The 7544-nt window shown below is 43.3% G+C and overlaps 1 long non-coding RNA gene across 1 annotated transcript in view; it reads right to left on the reverse strand.

Moving 5' to 3' along the window:
- The window catches only part of LOC107742191 (uncharacterized), a 21471-nt gene extending 14608 nt beyond the window's left edge, over window positions 1–6863 (reverse strand). The window contains exon 1 of the long non-coding RNA XR_001640289.1: window positions 6797–6863. This is a non-coding gene — a long non-coding RNA (uncharacterized LOC107742191). The remainder of the gene's footprint in view (window positions 1–6796) is intronic.
- Window positions 6864–7544: the final 681 nt, after the last annotated feature.

Here is a 7544-nt window from a genome sequence, read left to right on the forward strand (position 1 = left end):
CCAAAATGCACCTTGAAGATTCTGAGGCAGATGAGACTAAAATTGAATGATTTAGCCTCAACACCAAACGATATATCTGGCGGAAATACAATATAGCTCACCATCCAAATAACACCATTCTTATAGTAAAGCATGGAGGTGGAAATATCCTGTTATTGGGGTGTTTCTCTGCAGCAGGGACTGGAGCACTTGTCCGGATAGAAGGTGAAATGGATGAGGCAAAATACCGTCAAATTCTTGAGGAAGATCTGCTGCCCTCTGCCAGAAAGTTGTCAATGGGAAGAAGGTTTACCTTCCAACATGACAATGACCCAAAGCACACAGCAAAACTGTCCAGACAGTGGTTGAAGGAGAAAAAGGTGAATGGCCTTGCATGGCCTAGTCAGAGCCCACACTTAAACCCCATTGAAAATCTGTGGAATGTCTTGAAGACTACAGTCGACAAACGGTCACCATCAAATTTAACTGAACTTGAGCAGTTCTGCAAAGAAGAGTGGGCAAATATTGCAAAGTCTAGATGTGCAAAGTTAGTCAAGACATATCCCAACAGACTAAATGCTGTAATTAACGCAAAATGTGGTTCAACAAAATACTGACACAAGGGGGTGATCCTTTTTTAAACTCAGTGATTGTTTGTTTTTGTTTTTTTTCTGACATGTTGATGTTATATCATTCACTTGGATGTTATAAGTTGCTATAACTTACTCTTATGTTACAATAGTAAATACAGCTGGATAAAACAAAAACTGTGTTCATCTTCATTTCAGGCTGCAAAGCAACAAAATGTGATTATGTTAAAGGTGGGCGATTCTTTTCTATACCCACTGCATCTGGTTCATGCACCACCTCGGCAACCACAGAACTGGAAAAGAGGGGATTAACCGAAAACCCTTCCTTTGTTAGAATATTGGCGAGTCTGGAGCAGGGCACCTTCATTTTAAAACTATTGCTAAGACGTCAATCTGGCAGGCTGTCTTGTATGTCCTTGCTAGTGATAAAACTGTATACACGGCATGACATATTTCCTGAAACTCATCGTATCTGCCGAGAGGAGATAATTGCTCTGATAATGGCAGGATAATATGATGAAGTAACGAAAATGAGAAAGAAAGAAGAAAAATCGGAGAAATACACACAGACCAGATAATGAAAAAAGATTGAAAAATCTGAGGGGTGATGGTGCATGTGACGTAGATCCTACGTGGGTGGCGTGAGCACCATCAGCCAATGAACTGATGTGATAATATAAAGGGTTCAGACAATCGTCACACCTGGGGGTGTTAGCATAGTGTCAACTACTGATGCAGCATCAAATAAACCTATCAAAGGGAACTACAACAATGAGAAAACACTTTACAACCATTACATTTTAAAAATAAAAATGAAGGATATTTGTTGGGATTGCACTGACAGATGAAGGCAAAATATGAACAAATATTTACAATACTGTATATACAAGCTAGATCAGTTAAATCAGAATATTTGATCTACGAGTACAGTTTACTATAAATCAACAATTAGCACATTTCCCACACATTCCTACAACTACCAACACAAACCCTGCATTCCATTTGGAAGGGCTCATCCCTATGCCCTAATCCCTTCAAAGGGTTTACCCTACGAAGTGAGAGTTTCGAAGGGGTGAAGGGTGTAGGGGTCAAATAAACTCTTTTTTTGCAATGCACTTCTGCATCATCTTAACGAGACGATCAAGGAGGCGCCTTCGTCACACATTTTGTACGCTGGTTGACCCCCAAACGTCTTTTACATTATCCCCTTAGCTGTCACCCCCCATTTTCAGCATGGAGACACAAATGACACACCCAAAATAAAAAGGTTGCTGCTTATTACATAATCAACATATGTTCACAAAGCTGACACTTCAAAGTTTACTGTTCAGGAATCAGAATTACTCCGACTGTTATGATAATAAAAATATGCTCAAACATGAAAACAAAAATAAAAATATTAAAAACATTTTAAATGTATAAAACAATATGTTGCTGTAGGATATGATTTTAGAAACACAATGAAGCTAAAGCCACAAGTCTACTAATGCTTCATTTGAAACTTCAGAACATAATCTCTAAAACTGTGAATTTTATTAAACATTTTCTAAGACCATGTCATGTGTGTTTTTAGAGAAGGTTAATAAAATTGATGTATGACCCCTGTAAGCTCTCCTGTAAACTGTCTCGGCAAACTGCCCCATTCATGATTCTATTGTTGTCACTCGACGAACCTTTCACACCTCGGCCAGGTATGAGACATTATCCTCATTATTCCTTTATCATTATTCTTTTGTTTAATTCAGCCATTAGTAGCCTTTATTCTGGCATTACAAGGTTTGCCAAGCCACATCGCTTCAATCCCAGTATACATTTACCAGCCTATTATCAGAAGTCTTTCTATAAAAATACAACAAAACATTTTATTGCGACCTTACGTGAATTATTATGACAAAATTCATAATGAAGAAGAGCTGCACCTGTTCTGCAGCTGCATTGGAGTTAACATTAGCATCAAGACACATGACAATTTATGAGATTATTAGTACACTTTTACTCAAAACTCATTTTAAACCACCATCGAGTGTTTGTAATAACTTCCTTTTGCGATCTCATGTGGTATTTGGTTGTTTGCTGTTGTAAAAATATGCTATTTATAGCCTTTTATATCGTGGCACAAATTAGCATTTCAGATGTACACATTCATTATTGTTATGAAAATACCCCAAATCTCAAGAAAATCACATACAAACCATATACTATCGTAACCTTGTGTTTATTATTTGGATATTTAGTGTATACAGAGGTTTCTCTGTGTTTGCTGTGGTCAGAAATCAACACGGAAGAGTGAAGGAAGCTCGTGACAGGGTGAGACGGGGCTTGTTATGAGACGCAAAAGATTGACAAGCAATGGGACGAATCAGAGTTTGTCTGAGTCACAGCGCAAGCACAGAAGAGTAAACACACAGAGACAGCCCAGGGAGCGGCTAATTATCATCAGATTGTGTAAATCAGTGGAAAATGAATAGAAATTATGATTCTCTCTGAAGAAATATGAAGTAAACATGAGTAAATATATCTATATATCTCCATGTATATGCATCTTTGGACTATAAGCCCGCATTGAAGCTGTTTAGTGAAGCTATGTGAACACAAATAAACCGCTGCAGACGTGACTGAATATGAATGCGTGGTGAATTTCTATTCTAAATATGACACATACCGATTTATTATTTTGCACTCCTGACATAAATTACTAAATTACTGTCACTGCAACAATGTTTTATCAAAACTGTGGTCAAATATCGAAGTTGGAGTCTTTAATCTTTCTACTGATGAACAGTTTGTCCAGATCAAGTAAGGGTGTGATGTTTTAATGTGCTGTTAGAGTGAAACAACAATAATCTGGGGCCGTCGCCGATCTTTCACCGCTAAGGGGTTTTAAATATAATGTATATTTGTAATGTAATGTAATATGTATTTATAATGTATTGTATATTGTATATATGTATTTGAAACATTTGAATGGACTGATATAGGTAGCTGTAAAGTATTTTTGTTGAAGTACAATAGAGGGCAGACAGGTGAGCACAATGAGGTAAATAACTAATAATGAGAACAGGAATAACCAAATATGGATACAGAGGGAGAAACCACAATCAACAATTCACAGGGGTGTGACAGGTCGCCCCCCTCCCGGAAGGCGCGTCCTCGCGCTGTGGAGACAGAGGGAGGGACGGAGGGGGACTTAGGAGGAGGACAAAGGAGTGGATGTGGAATGGTGACAGGGGAAGGCAAAGGGCTGGTCGGCAGACCAGACAGGTGGAGGTTCCGGCGGAGGACGGACTCCCAGGAGGAGGACGACTAACAGAGTCCAGGGTGGTGATGACGGAGGGAGGAGCCAGGGAGACAACAGGAGGGAACCGGAGCAGGAGGAGGAGCCAGGTGGGACCCAGGCCACAGCCATGATAGCGGCCCACGGTGGAGACGACGGAGGGAGGAGCTATGGTGGAGGAAGGGCTGACAACTCCAGGGGGCCGACCGATGGCGGCGGAGCAGCCCGAGGCAGAGACAGAGAGCCGATGAGCCAGGGCGACACCGAGCATCTGGAGGGCCAAGGCAGAGCAGATGGCGCCGGCGACCGAGACGGGGATCCGGAAGGCCACGGTGGAGCCGGAGCGACAGAGGACTGAGGTGGAGCCGGAGGGAAGGAGGAGCCTGACAGAGCCTGAGGGACGGAGGGACGCAGCAGAGCCAGAGGAGTGGAGTCCCAAGGCATCGGATGGTCGACGACTGACCAAGGCAGAGCCGGAGGGACGATGGAGCCCGGTGGAGCTGCTGGACTGACGGGCCATGGTGGAGACGAGGGAGCTAGGAGCCATGGTGGAGCCGCTGGGTCGGAGGACCGAGGTTGAGTCTGGGCCTCGGAGGCTGAAGGCGGAGTTGATGGATCCTCCAGACTCGACGCAAGTGGAGCTGGAGATAGGCAGACCAGCAGCGAGTCCACACCACAGATGGTGAGCTAAGGGTGAGCAGAGAGGCTGACGGGATCCAGCGAAGAGGGTGTTGAGGAAGGGAACAGGTCAATGAGAGGAGGCGGGAGAAGGAGGTTGGGTGGGATATTTTCCCAGGTAAACAGGTCGGGTGAAAACTGAAGGACGGGTATCTCTGAGTGCAAGTCTATTAAATCTCTCAGGTCCAGTTTGTGCTCACCCCCAGCGATGGCGCCATGGGCTGGGCTTTCCATTGCCCCTGCGATCTCCACAGCTCTATCCACCGTCGCTTGTGCTGTCGGCTCTCGCACCTGGTCAGACATTTGGGGCTCAGGCTCCAGGGCGATCGTCAGCTCTGTCGCTCCTGATGGCGATGGCTCAACGACCGCGGCAGGTTCTGGCTCTCCATCTGCGGTGGGCTCGGGCAGCTCCGCACCACAGGGTGGTCCTTGACTAGGCTCTGGGTCCCGAGTGGGGCTGGTGTCATTGTCTGCGATGTTCACGGTCAGATGAGACTTGCAGGACACCAGCACCCACTCAATGAAGGCGGCGATGCTCTCTCGGGGACCATCTCCGGACAACTGCACTCGTGTGGTGTTATTAATTCCAGCTAGATAGAACGAGCAGAGGCAGTTGTCCGGGTAGTGTGTGAGGTTAGCCAGGAACACAAAATCCTTTGTGTGGTCCTTGAGAGGGCGATTCCCCTGCTCCAACAGGAGGACGAGGACGGTAGGTTCGTTCATAATAAAAAATAAAAACTGTCAAAAACGGAAAACAAAACGAGGGGAAGATGCCGCTTAAATAGTTTTTGTGGGTCGGTTATTCTGTCACGAGACGGTGTGGTGTGTGATCAGGCAGAACGACGAAGACGAAGAAGATAACAATATACAGTCTTTAATAATCCACAGAGGGATAATATCCAGACAGGGTAGGCACACACACACAGGGTAACATTCACAATAACCGAACAACTAGAACACAATCGACAGGAACTGATATAGGGCAGATAACGAGGGCAGACAGGTGAGCACAATGAGGTGGTTAACTAATAATGAGAACAGTAATAACCAAATATGGAGGGAGAAACCACAATCAGCAGTCCACAGGGGTGTGACAGTACCAAATCTAACTTGTATAAATATTACAGTAGTAGAGAAAAATGCTATACATATTTATAGGTGAAGTCGAACGTTGAGCCTCCTGTTGTACCCATTCTATGAAGCCAAACAACTTTCGACGACTTTCGAAAGGATCTTGGGGCCTGAAGTGTCCATCAGTTGTACCCTTCGAAATCATTCATTACGAAGGGCCCTTTGAAGTTGCCAGTTTTGAGCACTTCGGTTTGGAACAACGCTTCAATGTAGCAGCCATGATTGTTTTCACTCCAAAGTGCCCTTCGGAGGGTGATATATCCCATTTGGAACACACCGTAATTGTTGCTGTTCCTCTTCTTGTAAAGTTTAATGCAAGTTGGCAAACCAGCTTAGGTGCATTACCACCACCAGCTGGATAGGAGTGTGAAGTGCAGAAAGGACAGGCAAAAATAAATAAATAAATAAGTCTTAGATAATCTTAGATAATTTAAAAAATATAGTGTATTCTTTCCCTTGTCCTGTACCTCTTTTAAGCAGATTTTGCATTGTGATGTTATGTATACCTATAGTTTGTGGCTCTCATTTGAGTTCAGCTCTTTCATTCTCATATGTTGTGCAGTGAAAAAAATAATGTTCTCTACTGTCTCTGTTTGGCTGCAATACATGCATTTTCCTGTTTCAAGTGTTCTTATTATATAGTGAGTGATTTAAACCTGAATGCCCAGCTCTAAGACAAGTAATGATAGTATCATCTTTCCGGTTTCTGGTCTCTCTGTATTAACTTGCCTTTGAACAATGTAGTTGTTTTCCTTTGATATTTTGTCCCATTTCACTTGCCACCTAATTTTGATATAGGGTTGTTCTGCCTCTTTTAGAGGCTGTGTATAATTTATGATGGACATTTGAATTTATTAATGTTATATTTACGCAGTAGCCCCTTACTGCAGAACACAAGGTCCAGGGGGCGTGGTTGGATCCACATCTAGGGGGGGGGGCGGGGGGCAGGGTTGGGGTGGAGATGCGTGAGGGATCAGAGGGTGGAGACGGGTAGGTTTAGGTATATGTAAGGTGGGAGGAGTTGGATCTGGATCCAACCACGCCCCCTGGATCTTGTGTTCTGCAGTGAGGACCATCTCTATTTCCGTGATTGTTTAATGTTCTGTATATGTTTCGTTTTGCCTGCCTCTATTCAGGGGCGGACTTAGTGATTTGGGGGCCCTAAGAAAATTTCAGGTATGGGGTCCCAACACAATAACTATGTGCTCTTTTACACCTAAAGGCTGTAGCGTCTGTACCAATCAGACACACCATTTTTCATTAGATTTAACAAATCAGTTATTCATTAGATTAACAAATAGTCACAGACCCCTCACCAAATAAACATACTGGGTGCCAGGATGTCTGCGAACAACAATAGGCCTCTGATTCCATGGCAACCAATGCTTAGATCACTGGTTTTATTGCCCAAAGGAATGTGGTTAGAGAAACTCACTACATTTTCCATAGGAAAGACACAATGCACAGTAAAAATTGACTCTTCTCTAATTAATTCATAGGAAAACCTTTCTTTGAATGAACACACATATCCTTCAGGTCATTGTGTATGTTGTTATTGACCTTGTATATTGTCTTTTTTATTGTATACTGTTCTATGCAGGCTTATGATGGAACCACTCGTTCCTGTCATCTTACCTAATTCTGAGAAGATGTGTGCTACAACGCTCCTAAGGTCACCCTAAGTCTTCGCCAGGCTTCGGCCTTGACTTTCCATTCACCAAGACCCTCCGACTCAAACTGGTTCTTTTTCATCAACCAACTTCAGCAAGATCAAAGTACAATTAGCATCAAGCTACACTTAAAAATTTATTTGCTTAACTTACCCACTTTAAACCATCATCGAGTGCTTGTAATAACTTCCGATTATGATTTATAGTTGATTTTGATTCGAT

This window comes from Sinocyclocheilus rhinocerous, unplaced genomic scaffold (assembly GCF_001515625.1).
Source record: "Sinocyclocheilus rhinocerous isolate Xijiao unplaced genomic scaffold, SAMN03320098_v1.1 scaffold1457, whole genome shotgun sequence".
NCBI lineage: Eukaryota > Metazoa > Chordata > Actinopteri > Cypriniformes > Cyprinidae > Sinocyclocheilus > Sinocyclocheilus rhinocerous.